General features: G+C 37.6%; 1 pseudogene; it reads left to right on the top strand.

Moving 5' to 3' along the window:
* On the top strand, positions 1-14,350 carry LOC116144347 (annotated as a pseudogene).
* The last annotated feature ends 947 nt before the right edge of the window (positions 14,351-15,297 follow it).

Here is a 15,297-nt window from a genome sequence, read left to right as displayed (position 1 = left end):
ATGGCGCCCTTCGCTTTCTTGTTCATTTTCTTTCAATGTCTTTTCTCTGCGACAAGTAGCACATCCCCGCAGCCGCCGCTTGCACCAGCACTGTATGTGTTTGGAGACTCCTTGCTTGACAGTGGCAATAACAATATTTTGCCAACCATTGCTAAAGTAAATTATCTCCCATACGGAGCCAACTTCCCCCGGGGACATACAGGGAGATTCACTAATGGCAAAACACTCGCGGATTTTGTGGGTATATATAGAACCATCATACTCATTAAACTTCAATATATATTTCATTTCTTCATATTATCATATCGATCTATCTTATAATAGTTGAACTGCATGGATGCTTAATTCTCTTATATCAACTTCTTTTTCCAGCTGAATTCCTTGGCCTACCATATTCTCCGCCATGTCTGAGTGTGAATAACTCTGTACCACTTACGGGGTTGAATTATGCATCTGGTGGATGCGGCATCCTCCCAGAAACTGGACGTCAATTAGTAAGATTTTGATTAAACTAAACAATATTTTCCTTTCTCTCTTATTATTTTGGCAGTGTATTAATTGCATTATTTGTCTTAATTAGCTCTTTATAGTTAGACTGGATTATATTTTTTCTGTAATTTTATTATATAAATATTTCCAGGTTGACATGATCTGTGCTGATCCTTTGCTTAAGAGAAAATTACAATTATAAGCAGAGGGAGAGATTATGGAAGATCGAGATCAATTATTTGCTACAAGAAATATGATACTATAACACTTAATTCTTTGTTAAAAAGAAAATAATAAAATACAAGACTCCTTCGATTCAGGATCGATCATGTGTCTCACAGTCAAGAATCTTTTATAGTTGTACAGTTAAATTCTTCAATAGTAATTTCTAATTTGCAGGGGAAGTGCCTGAGTTTGGAAGAACAGTTTGGTTTATTCGAAAAGACAGTGAAGTCAAAGCTGCCAAGCCATTTCAACTCCAACCCAGAGAAGCTTTCAGATTATCTATCAAAGTCAATAGTCGTAATCTCCATTGGCATGTTTGATGATGATTCAAATTTGAAGCTGTGATATCAACTCTTTGCCGAGTCATGTGCAGATACTTCATGGCTCCTTGATTTTCTATTTTCTGTTCCTTAGATCATGTCAAGATAAGGCCAATAATCTCTACTTTTAAGTTAGTTTGTTAATTATGTACCGCCTATTTAAGCATGGATTACTTCAGTTGTAAGTCAATAAGGACAATATTCAGCTTATAGATCTTCTACTCTCCTCTCGTCCCCTGTTTTCTCTCTATGTTCGCACTCTAACTAACATTGTGTATCAGAGCAAGGCTTCGGTCTTTGACTGGGCGCACAAAAAAAAAAAAGGGCAGGTGAGTGTATCCAAATGTCGAGGAAATGGGAGTTCAGTAACCACACAGCCCGTTTTACCTGTTGGAACGGTGAAAAGTTGAGTATTGGAGCATCAAATGAAAACCTTGTTCAATCTCAAGAGCTATGGATGTGGTTGAGCAGGGATCACTGTAGACGGAGCGGTTCCGATGAAGAGCAAAGATTAACACAAAAAGGGACCTAAAGCCCTGTTCTTCATTCAACAAGCATGTTCATGAGTCAATTTTTTCAAAAATAGCAACAGCAAATACAGCCAACGATGCTTGGATGACTTTGCAACGGTGTACAAGGCTCCTCGAAAGTAATCACGTGAAATTCAATCCCTTCGTCGTGATTTGAAACCTTGCAATGAAAATGGAGAATCAGTGCACGTTATCTATCCAGAGTAGATGCAATGTTAATCAAATGCGGACTATGCGGCAGAAGTTTCTGATCAGACTATAGTTGCAAAGTATTGTGGAGTTTGACTCCAAAATTGATCATGTAGTTGCAGCTATTAGGAGTCCAAAGACCTAGCACATACTCATTTAATGAATGATGGAATCTTTGCAATCCCATGAGGCAAGATTGACTAGGGTAGATGAGAATGAAGAAAGCTTTCAGGTGAGAGGGAGGTGTCCAATCAAAGAGGAAAAGGAGGTAGCTAGTAGGGGTCGTGGTAGAGGAGATTCCGCGGAAGAGGTGGTCATGGAAAGGACATGGTAATGAGCAAAATGATGAACGCAGCACAAAGAGGTAAGAGTGGTGTCCAGTGTTACTACTGCAAACGGTTTGGACATGTAAAGCTGAATGTTGGAAATTGAGGGAAAGCATGCAAGCTATGCAGAACAAGAGGAAGAGGAGGTTAGCTATTCATGGCTTCATGCAGACACACACAACTTCCAACAACATTTGGTTTCTGGACGCGGATGCTCTAATCACATGACAGGAATAAGTCATTGTTTACGGAGCTTGATGAGTCTTACAAGTTAAAGGTGAGGCTCGAGATGACAAACAAATGCAAGTAGAAGGCAAGGACTGTGGCAACAATAATGGTCATGTAATGTAAAGTCCTTTATAGTGTCTTTTTATTCCACATTTATCTCAAACTTGTTGAGTGTTGGGCAACTTATGGCTAGTGGGTATCCTTTTGTTTAATGATGTCTCTTGTGTGATTAGAGATAAAAAGTCAGATCGATAATAGTTGATGTTCGTATGACACCAAATAAGTTATTCCCACTTGAATTTTCTAGTGTTGAAGTCATCACTGTTGTCAAGAAATAGAGAGTCTAGTTTGTGCTTTACGGTATGGGCATTGAATGTAAAAGGTTTGAAATTGTTGAGTCAAAGGAAATGGTTGTTGGGGGTTGCCCAATTGAGTCATTAGATCATTGTGAAGGGTGCATATATGGGAAACAATGTAAAAGACCTTTCCTACGGAAGTCTAGAAGGGCATCTAGTTGTCTGAGATTGTACACGCTGACTTTGTGTGGTCCTATGCAAACAAAATCATTTGTGGAGCAGATATTTTCTATTTTTACAGATGACTATATTCGCATGAGCTGGGTTTATTTTCTACAATTCAGGCAAAACATTTGAGAACTTCAAGAAGTTCAAAGCACATGTTGAAAAGCAAAGTGGCAAATGCATTAAGGTGCTTCGTACTGCAGAGGAGTGAATTTTTGTCTCATGAATTTATTCAGTTTTGTGAAGAGCAGATTTACATAGGGATTTGACTGTTCCGAGCACACCAGAGCAAACGCATCGCTGAACGAAAGAATCGAACCGTTGTCGAGTGGCGAGAAGCATGTTAAAGGCAGGGACTACCAAATAATTTATGGGCAGAAGCGTCTCTACTGCTGTCTACTTTTTTGAATATATCACCAACAAAGCTGTTCCAAACCGACCACCATATGAGGCTTGGACTGGTAGAAACCTTGGGTAAGTCATTTAAAGGTTTTTGGTTCTGTTGCCTAGCTTTGATTGCTTCATATAATCGAGCAAACTGATTATAATCAACAAAATGTATTTTTGTTGGTTATTGCTCTCAATCTAAAGCTATAGCTGTATAATCCTTGTGTGGAAAAGTATTATTAGCAGGAATGTAGTTTTCAATGAAGAGACAAGTTGGACTTGGCATGAAATTCAGATGGTGTTCAATTTGAAATTTCAACTGAAAATAGTGCTCCACAACTGAAGTACAACACCCTCTTTTTCAAGTCCTTCGACTTCATCAAACTGTGTTCTTCAAGTTCATCTTCAAGGAAACATCCCAAGAAAATTCAGATTGGTAAGGAGATTTATGAGAATACACAAGCCTTGTTTGTAGCTGATCCAACAATTTTAAGAAGCAGCAGAAAGAAGAATGGCGTAGTGCCATGAAGAGAATTGCAGCAATTCAAAGAAATGAAACTTGGGCGTTGATGGATTTGCCTGATGGTAAATGATTGGCCTAAGTGGTGTTCAAAACTAAGTATCATGCAGATGGAAGCATACAAAAGCGTAAGGCCGACGGTGGCAAAGGGTTACTCACAAAGCAAGGTATCGACTTCGAAGAAACATTTTCTCCTGTTGCTCGTTTGAAACGGTGAGAACCATCTTGGCGTTGGCTGCACAATTGCGATGGCCAGTATATCAATTTGATGTTAAATCAGCATTTTTAAACGCGAGTTGCATGAGGAGTATATGTTACTCAACCCAAGGATTCATAGTTGAAGGGAAAGAAGAGAAGTGTACAAGCTGCGAAAAGCACTTTACGGTGTTGAAGCAGCGCCACGGGCATGGTACAGCAAAATGACTCCTACTTTCTTGATAATGGCTTTGAAAGAAGTAAAATACCCAATCTTTTTGAAAAGACAGGTAAAAATGATCTTCTCATTATTTGCCTTTATGTGGATGATATGATTTATTGGGTTCTTCTCTTCTCTCATTAATGAATTCAAAGTTTGCATGAAGAAAAGTTTGAAATGACAGACCTGGGCATGCTGCACTTTTTTCTTGGGCTAGAAGTGAAGCAAGTTAAAGATGGAATCTTTGTGTCCACAGAAAATATGCTACTTTTACTTAAAAGGTTTACCATGTTGAATTGCAAGATTGCAGCTACACCTATGATTTGAATGAAAAGTTACAGATTGATGATGGTACTGAACAAGCAAATGCAAGACATTTTAGAAGTTTGGTGGGGTTTATCTATTGACTCATACGCGCCAGATATTGCTTTCTCAGTTGGAGTCATTTCCAGATTTATGCACTGCCCTTCAAACCATCTTGGAGCTGCAAAAAGAGTGTTGCGATATAGCTGGAAACAATTGATTTTGGGTTGTGGTATGGTTGTGTTCAGAATAAATTGTTGGTTCACTGACAGCGATTGGGCCGGATGTTTGGAGGATGGAAGAGCACTTCCGTATGTTTTTAATCTTGGTTCAGGTGCCATATGCTGGAGTTCAAAGAAGCAAGCAGCAGCACTTGTCTTCATCTGAAGCGGAATAGGCACAGCAACTCAGCACATGTCAAGCAGTTTGGTTAAGGCGAATTCTTGCAGACATCAGTCAAGAACAAAAGAGCAACTGAAATTTATTGCGACAATAAAGCGACAATCGCGATGACTAAGAATCCAGCCTACCATGGAAGACAAAGCATATTACATTCGGGTTCATTTTATTCGAGATCTTGTATCAATGAGTCAATCATTTTAGAGTACTGTAATACTAAAGAACAGGTTGCTGATATCTAACAAAATCCCTTCCTCGAGACAAGCATGTCTATTTCAGGCTTCAACTTGGTGTTTGCATTTTGAATCAAAGGGGAGTGTTGGAGAATGATTCAAATTTGACAGCTGTGATATCAACTCTTTGACCGAGTCATGTGCAGATACTTCATGGCTCCTTGATTTTCTTTTTCTGTTCCTTAGATCATGTCAATGATAATGCCAATAATCTCTACTTTTAAGTTAGTTTGTTATTATGTACTGCCTATTTAAAGGCATATTGAGTACTTCAGTTGTAAGTCAAAAGGATCAATATCACTTATAGATCTTCTACTCTCTCTTAGTCCCCTGTTTTTCTCTATTTTCTGCACTCTAACTAACAGGCAGTAACGACTACTACTTAAGTAATTATTTTGACACCGAGTTGTCCTTACAAGCAAACGTTTTGGCCCCGAACCATTCGCTCAACTCCTCGTAGATTCACTCTCCCGGCAGCTTGAGGTTCACTCTCTGTGTAAAACACTCTAAATTAACTAGTTTTGATTACTTGGTCGTATTAAATAGGTTTATGAGTTGTTCATATGTGTCACCCTGCCAAAAAAATTAATATTATACCATAAATTGCCTTAAAACCATGTTATTTATTTCTTTAAAGAGGGATATATTGGTTTGCGATCTTAATACTACATGTGCATATATGACACTTAGAAGGTAAGTTAAGATAAATTAGTATATGCTGGATTCCTCTTTTTACCCGCAAAAAATATGATAAGGTTTGAATTGAAATAAACGACAGTTGATTGATTATAAGTAATTATAGATTAATTATTAATTAGCAGCTGCAGCTGCTCGTAATCTGGAGGTTTATGATGCTCATTTTGTATCTGCAGAGGCTATACACATTGGAGTCAGAAAGGGCAATCACGTTCGATTCGGTCCACTCGCTGCATCCCTTGGATCACAAGGAATCATAAACAAAATGGACTGTGTTGAAGAAAAGAACCAGCTTGTTCAAATTTCAACAACAGGCTTCCTGCGATGCTTAAGAATTGACCACCACCTCAAGGGCTCGAACTTTGTTCTTGGCCACTCTTATTGGTTAGTCTATGATGCAGCAATAAACCCTTCGATATGGTAATTTTTTTACTCAATATAGATAAAGTTTTCATTGGAGTATGTATATACATGGGCACTGAATAGATCATTTGTTATAGGGAAACTCTTAAACGTTGGGATATTATATTATTCATGAAATTAACCTTTGCAGGCATAACGATGCGAGGAATCCATGTTGCTCAGCATGGTTGAATGGGACAACATTGTGCATTCCAAGTCGAAGCCATGCCCAAATGTAGATGACACTGTTTTTGGGATGGTTATCATCTTACAGAAGCTATGTATTCATTTAGTAGCTTCCCGTTGCTCAACGATGAATCAGTCTGCATTCCTATCAATTTAAAGGACCTTGTTAATTTCTAAACCAAATATCGCCTCATATGTTCAAGTTCATCATCATGGTATTGTACTATCTCATGTATACTAATTAATAAATTGATTTGACTTTATATTATTCAATTTATGAAAGAAATTGTTAAATCATATTTTAGCTAACTTGATGAGTAGGGAGAATTCTTATGTACAGATAGGATATGCTTAAGATACTGCATTTTTGGGCATTTTATATCGATCATACTTCTGAAAAATACCATTTGGATGTTGTGAATTGACTATATAAATTAATACTTTACATACAGCTCTTAAAAAAAAAAAAAAAAAAATTATGAAATAGGGCTAGTTTCATGGGCTAGCACGTGCTCTCTCTGGGCAACAGTACCCACGAAAACAAAAAGAACAAAAAAAGGAAAGTAGAGAAGTTTTCCCTTCGGTCTGAGTTCTGTTCAGAGCGGATTCCGAGTTTCATGAGCATTTCCTTTTCTCCTATCTGTTTGATTATGAGATAGGCAAAAAGAGGCGGAGTTTCCCATTTTTATTGTTTTTGTTTTTTTTTGTTCCAACTGGGGGCATGTCCTAAGGTAGGAATAGGTCTTTTATTTGTTTCTTTCAATCCTATGGCTTATTGATTTTTGTTTCTAACCTAGGGAGTGTCCTGAGGTAGGAAGAGGAAAGCATTTGTCTTCTCTTGTTTTTTGCCTCCTTTAGTCTTGTGTAGGCTAATTGATTCTGTTGTAAAACCAAGTCTACCTAACCAAAATCAATTCTAACCAACCAAACAAAGATCAAAAACAAGAAGAACAACACATGATCTTTTACTGTGGTTCACTTGTTCAGGATTAAACAAGCTACGTCACGTTGAACTCCAAATATGGAGGCTCGTTGTACATTATTACTGTCACCAATTACAGACACACACTCAATCTTCCTCAAACCCTCACTACAAGAACACCGGTAGCACCACTCTTATACCTATAAATCTATAACCTAAGAGAATTCTAACCCTGATTCTCACCTACAAAGAAACACACTTTTTGGTGGATCTATGACTGATTTACACAAGAGTAAACTGTCTACAAGAACCATAGCGAAGTTTACAGATTGAATATTCGATTGAAAGGACTATACATTTGGGAAAGCTTCAACTTTTATATGGTTGACCCAGCATGTGAGTCTTCAACCATTGGATTGCTTGGAGATCAAAGGTCAGAAATCAAGACATTAGCTGAAACGGCAGCATATCAAAAAGCCCAATATGACATAGTTTTATGGCTTCACATATTAACAATCTCCACCTTGAAACCGTTACTCCAAACAACAACCATCAGTGCAGCAAGTTTTCACATACTCCTTCTCAACTCCATTTGGATCAGTTGATGTGCAATAGTTCAAGCAATGTCTTGAACTTTGCAAGAGTCACCACTTTTGTCCCCATATCAGTTGGATTTTCTTCAGTTGGTATTTTCAGCAGGTTCAACTTCCCTTTTGAGATTTGGTCTCGCACAAAATGATACTTCACATCCTGTTTTCATCCTCTAATGATATATGGGGTTCTTGCTTATGTGAATGGCACTTTGACTGTCAGAATGCACAGTCACAGTCCATCCATCAAACTTGCTTCTTTCAAGATCCCTTGCAACCATATGGCCTCCTTAAAGCATCAGCCACTGCCACATACTCAGCTTCTATTGTGGACAGTGCAACTATGGTGCAATTGTGATTCCCAACTAAGCGTTGCCTCCTAAGGTGAAGTAGTAGGCTGTAGTGGACTTCCTTGAGTTTCGATCACCTGCAAATCAGAGTACATACCCAACAGATCAAGTGTATTGCTTCTCTTGCAAAAATCTATCCAATATGCATTGTACTATTAATGTATCTAAGTAGCCATTTTAATGCAACCTAATGTTCTATTCTTGGTGTTGACATAAGCCACTTAATAATGATATGGCAAATGACAAATCAGGTCTGGTACTTATCAATTATCATGGCATACATCACAGATCTATGGCACTTGAGTAGGGAATATTTTCTATTTTTAACACTTCAGCTCTATTTTGGGCACTGCAATTTACTCAGGTAAATGACCAGCTAAAGGTATGTTTACAGGTTAGATTCAGCCATTCCAAACCTAGAAGTTAGTTTTTGTAGGTAGGCAGTTGGTGAAGCTTTAGCCTATTTAGTTTTTTTCTAACAATTACATCCCCAAATCCTTTTTACAGACTTAAATCTTTCATGTCAAACTCAGCACTTAGTTTTGCTTTTAGTTCATCTATGTGTGACTTAGATTTGCATATTAATAGCATATCATCTACGTACAATAGCAGTATATAGCATGTTATTTATGTAAGCAAAATAAAAACAGTTACAAATATACTTCTAGTAACCCCAACTTCGACTTGAATGAGTCAAATCTCTTGTAGCACTACCTAGGGGATTGTTTAAGGCCATAAAGAGACTTATGCAATAGGCAAACATGTTCAGCGGTTCCATCCCTAAACCCAATAGGTTGACTCATAAATATCTTTTCTTCCAATTCACCATGCAAAAATGTTGTTTTAACATCCAATTGTTCCAATTCTAAATCATAATGAGCCCAATTGAAGCATACTAGCCTAATAGTTTTAAACTTAACTACAGATGAAAAGATTTCAGTAAAGTCAATACTTGCTCTCGTATGAAGCCCTTAGCCACAAGTCTGGCTTTGTATCTTGGCGGGTCTAAGCTTGTTATGCCTTCCTTTAACTTGTAAAGCCATTTGCACTCTACCAGTTTCTGGTCAGTTGGTTTGAGACCAAGGACCATGTCTTATTCAGCTTTAAAGACTTCATTTCTTCCTTCATGGTTGAAATCCTTTATCTTTATCTCTGTAACTCATGGCTTCTTCATAGGTTTCAGGCTCACCTTTTGGATCTCTACACCAGCAACCAAGGCTAGGTAGATTAGGTCAGCATAACTGAACCTAGTAGGGGGCCTATCTCCCTCCTAACTTTTACTCTTGCTAGCTGATATTCTACCAAGTTGTCATTTTGGCTTCTTCAATTGTTTTCAGACAGTTCCCCTCTCACTCTTGGTCCTCATTATTAGGCAATATATTTTCTGGTTCAACAGCTTCTGGTTGTTCAGGGTGCTCAGCCAACTTGCTGGCTCCACCTCACTAAGATTTCTCACTTGATCAGACTCTCGAATCCCTCCTGACTTACCTGCATTGTTATTAAAAGCTTGCAGGAAACATAATCTCATTAAAGACTACATCACGGCTGATTAATATCTTGAACCCTGGAGCATCTTTTCCCACAACCTATACCCTTTGGTCCCTTTGATATCCAAAAATACACATTTAGGCTAGTCCTAAGGGCCTTGACTTTTTGGTCTATTTGGTTTTCTACCAAGATTTTCCAGCCTTTGAACTTAGTCAAGCCTTCATCCTTAGTCTTAAGGTATACCCATATCTTCCTGCTATATCGTCTACAATGAAGGAAATATGTGTTCCCTCCATGTGACTTGACACTTTCTGGACCCCAAAGGTCTGCATGCACATAGTTCAAACAATTTGTAGCAAGATGAGTTCCTTTTTGGAAACTCATCATGTTGTTTACCAAGAACACAGGTCTCACAAAAATTTAAATCAGAAACATAACATTACCAAAATAGCCCTGCTGTCTAAGTGCATTCATGCCATTTTGGCCTATGTGGCCCAATCTCAAATTCATTTCTCTGCAGTAGACATGTTAGGGACATAGAGCAGTATTGAAAACATCAGGATAGTAGATATCCACATAATATACAATCCATCTTTTAACACCCTTAAGCAAACATTCCCATTCTTGTACACTTCTAGGCATCCATTTTGGGCTTTATAGGAACAACAAGATTCATCATATTCCTAGTGAAACATATTCTGTTTAGCTCAGGTATTTATCTAACCCTAGTTAGTAGTATTACTTACCATTATTTAGTTTAATGGCTATATCAACTATGCCTTGGACCTCATAGGAATGGTTGTTTCCCATGAACACTGTCTTGTTCACCAATTTTAAGTCTTTGAAACCAATTTCTGTTTGGACTCATATGGAAAATACAACCAGAATCTAACACCCACTATTAACCCTAACAGTATTGGAAACAGTAAGTGCTTCAGAGATTTCAATGTTACTGCTTGTGCTAGCTAGGTTGCTTTCAGTACTGGTTTGTTGTGCTTTTTAATCCATTCGTAACAATTTTTCTTAAATTCTTGGTTTATTACAAAAGAAGCATTTCCTAGATTCTCCCTTAGGTTTCCCATTCCCTTTACCTTTCTTTCTGGTTTTAGTGCCTAAGTTACTCTGAGAATTCTTTCTAGCTTCTTTATTAAACATCCAACATCACACCTACTTTTACAAACAAATTACTACCATTTCTTTTCTAAATTTTCAGTTCTAGTTCCCTAGATTTTAACCCGAAACTATCAAATCCACACTGGGATTGTGCCACTATACTATAGCATTTTGTGCAAATAGATACTCTTCTGGCAGGAGTTTAACAAACATGGCAAACTGAGTCTCCTAGTTCTTGTCAGTACCTGTTAGAGTTAGGGTCATCTTTAGAAATTCATCCAAGTTTTCATCTAAAGATTTAGCTATGTCCATTTTATATGAAACAATGCACTTTTTAGAAAGCTGAATTAGGTGCTGACTGAAAGCTATAAAGATCGAGTTTACCCCAGAGAGTGATTGGAGATTCCAAGCCATCCACCTTCCATAAACGATGTCGGGCAGGTTCATGATATCAAATTATGCGCTTCTTCATCTACTTTTGCCTTCTTCTTCAGCTTTTCTTCAGGCCATTTGGGTGGTCCTTCCAGAGCAATTCCACCTTATTGTGGGATAAGAGGGTCTTCATCTTCTTTTTTCAAGTGTTAAAATCAATCTTCCCATCATATTGGGAGATTTCTATGCTCAGGATGATCATGGTGTTGGGTTCATAAGCAAATCCTAAAGAATCAAGATTAGGATGATGGACTTGACTCACTGAATTTGCGAATTCTTGTTGTATTTGGAACCCTAGGACTCTAGGAACTACTTAATTGAAAAAGCCCCAATTTTTTCAAACCTTAGAAAATTTCCCAATCAAGAAAACCCTAGAATGTAAAATTCGATGAACCCTAACCTCAGCTGATCCCACTGTTATGAAATTGAGTCTACCTAACCAAAATCAAGATTCTAACCAACGAAACAAAGATAAAACAAGAAAGAACAACACACGATCTTTTACCGTGGTTCACTTTTTCAGGATTGAACAAGCTACGTCCACGTTGAGCTCTAGAATATGGAGACTCGCTGCACTATTATACTGTCACCAAAAATACAGATCACACACTCAATCTTCCCGTCAAACCCTCACTTACAAGAATCACGATAGCACCACTCCTATACCCGTAATCTTTAATCCTAAAGAGAATTTTAACCCTGATTCTCTACCCACAAAGAAACACACTTTTGGTGGATCTACACTGATTTACAAGAGTAAATTGTTCTACAAAGAACCACGGCAAGAGGTTTACTGATTGAATATTCGATTGAAAGGGATTGTACAATTGGGAAACTTCACTTTTATATGGTTGACAACATGTAGTCTTCAGCCGTTGGATTGCGGAGATCAAAGGCCAGAAATGCAAGACAGATAGCTGAAACGACAGCATCAATAAAGCCCAATACGACACAGTTTTAACGGCTTCACATATTAACAGGTTCTATTGGTCATAACCTAGGATTCGTCCTAAGATAGTACAACTGTTTTTGTTCTAGCCCCCTTGTACATTCTCTTTCTATCTATGCATAATTACTTACCCAAAATAAAAAATAATAGACCTGAAAATATAGTGTAATTATGTATCATAGTTTGATTAAATTGATTACTGGAATAAAGCTCAACAAACATTGTCATTATCAGTATAAAACAGTGTATGCGTTAACTTTATTATGACATTCCATTTCATGTGAGTAGACCTTCATTTTATATACAGTTGGTTCCCAAAAAATAAAGAAATAACATTACGTTACGCTTGTAAAATATCCCTTGTTTTTTTTCTTACCAGACTACTTATATTGTTCAATATTCTTTCTGTATACTGCCCTCACACCCATTAGCATTATTAATAAACGATGAGCTCAGTGTCATTCATTTTCTTGTTTATTTTCCTTCAATATTTTTTGCCTTTTATCAGTATCTACTACGCAAACGCTTGCACCAGCACTCTATGTTTTTGGGATTCTGTGCTTGACAGTGGCAACAACAATCACTTGTTAACCATTGCCAAGGCTATTATTTACCATGGCTCCAATTTTGTCCAGGGATTCACTGGAAGATCTCTAATGGTAGAACAATTGCGATTTTACCGGTATGATCGAACTCACGTCATTCTCATCATCAAAAAATTTAAACTACTGCATATATACTTTTTTTTGCAGCTGAATTTCTTGGGCTACCATATTCTCCACCATATCTGAGTATGATTAATAGAGTCTGTCCCAGTTACGGGATTGAATTTGCATCTGCCTCCTGCGGCATCCTTCCTGAAAGTGGAAGCACATTAGTAAGAATTTAATTGAAATCAACATTAAGTTAATTGATTCTCCCTCGTTTGGCATCTGATTATTCTCTTTATAAATAATTTCAGGGAAAATGCTTACATTTGGATAACAGATTGATTTATTCGAAACGACAAATCAATCAAATCTGCCTACATATTTTGATAGCTCCGAGAAATTTTCAGATTATTTACAAAGTCTATATTCATAATCTCCACTGGCAGTAACGACTACATGTGTAATTATCTTCCAACCCAAGTTCTTCAATACACAAATTTATGCTCCACAACCTTTCGCTCAACTCCCATTGATGCTCTCTCTCCGAAGCTGGCGGTTCAGTTTTCTTGCTTTCTAGCTAACAGAAAATTAATTGACTGAGTTAGAATCGTTAGTTTATGATAATGTATGTTTATATCTCACACTGCAGAGGCTATACAATTTGGGACGAGGAAATAGTGAGTTCGAAATCGGTGCGTAGCTGCCTCCCGGCGATGAAGAGGAAGTTATCAAATGTGTAAGACAAGAACCACTTGTCTCATATTTCAACGACGGCCTTCTTGCAATGCTAAGAAATTTGACAACCACCCTTAAGGTTCCAACTTTGTTCTTGGCCATGCTCATTGGCTAGGCTATGATGCAGCTACAAACCCTCTAATATGGTAATTTCTTTTCAACATCCACCAAATTAAGTTATTAATCATATTAACATTCTTCGTTTGGAGCATATCATGTTTTACATGTTAGTAGATGTATTCTGAGTATAATATGGTTACTTGGCTACCATTATTTGACTATGCATTTTTTGTCTTCATTTCATAGTGTTCATTTTTTCTTGGAAAGGAAATGGCATTCGTTATCGGGTTGACTTTACTCAGGGTCGAAAGCATTGTTTAAGCTTTAAAGTGGAGGTGTGGCCCACTTTACCTGTAATATTAGGGGTTCGAACCAGGGGTACTTACTCAAGTCAGATTGGATTAGTCTCTACCTGGGTACGGAGACCCGAGCTTTCACCAAAACAAAAAAAAGTGGGAGTTCAACATATATTAGTTCAATTGGATTCGAACTTTGGACCTTTGACATGTTAAGTAATTATCCATGTCAACATTATATTAGTCAATAGCATTTGTAACTCCTTATATTGTCCTTGATTGATGTATTTGATTAATTAGCTATTACTGATCAAAATCTTTTTCAGGCTTACGAATGCAATAATCCTTGTTGTACTACTTGGAGGAATGGGGATTCAGCGTGCATTCCATTTCTGAGCCATGTCCTAAGGCAGATAAATTCTACTTTTGGGACGGATTTCATCCTACAGAAGCTGTGCATTCACTCATCGCCTCCGGTTGTATCAATAATGCATCGGTTTGCATTCCTGTTACCTTAAGGACCTCGTTAATATGTGAGGAAATGCCTTCTATATATCAATTGAATATATCAGCAGCTTGATTAATCATCTGTGAACAGTCATTGCAATGCATACACAGATTCATATTGTCATGTAAATGTTAAATAGTACATGTATATGTTATCAGTGCGGAAAGTCTAATATAACTTTGAGATATAGAAAGGCATATTGATGAAGCTAAGGCACACTTGATGTACAAACCTTACATTTTGGTTCTACTAATCCTAAACTGTCTTGTTACAAAAACAAACAACATAATTCCATGCATGCCTTTATGACCAACAAACAAAATTAAACAAACAAAACAAAAACAAAGTTGCTACCTATTTAGATTTAAGGACTTCTTCATGGACTTCGATCCTATGAGGGGACAAAACTGTGAGCAAAATTCCTCAGTGCCGAGGTTCATCATTGTTAATTGGAGGCTTGCGACGAGGCATTCCTCGATAATCCTTGTTCATCAGGTTAACAATCTCTTTAGTCGCCACTAGAAGTCTTTGTGTGTCAACTGTCTGACATCGGTATCGTCAAGTTCTTGAGAGACTTCATTGTCAGACCTCGGAGCCCTTCGCTGGCTTTAGTTCGCAATGTCTTGGATCTTGAGATTGGATTGGCTTAGAGTTCGAGAGAAGAACAGCAGCTGGCTCAGAGTTTAATGTCTTCGTTTCTGTTTTGTGAACATACAAGTATGTGTGCATTTACAACAAAAAATGCCTAAAATGTTGAACCTTTATAGTTAAATTATCAAATCGTTCTTGGTGTTTGTGAAACACGAGAGAGAGAGAGAGAGAGAGAGAGACCTGA

Source organism: Pistacia vera, unplaced genomic scaffold, assembly GCF_008641045.1.
Source record: "Pistacia vera cultivar Batoury unplaced genomic scaffold, PisVer_v2 Contig441, whole genome shotgun sequence".
Classification (NCBI taxonomy): domain Eukaryota; kingdom Viridiplantae; phylum Streptophyta; class Magnoliopsida; order Sapindales; family Anacardiaceae; genus Pistacia; species Pistacia vera.
This window is presented reverse-complemented; position numbering and strand designations above follow the sequence as displayed.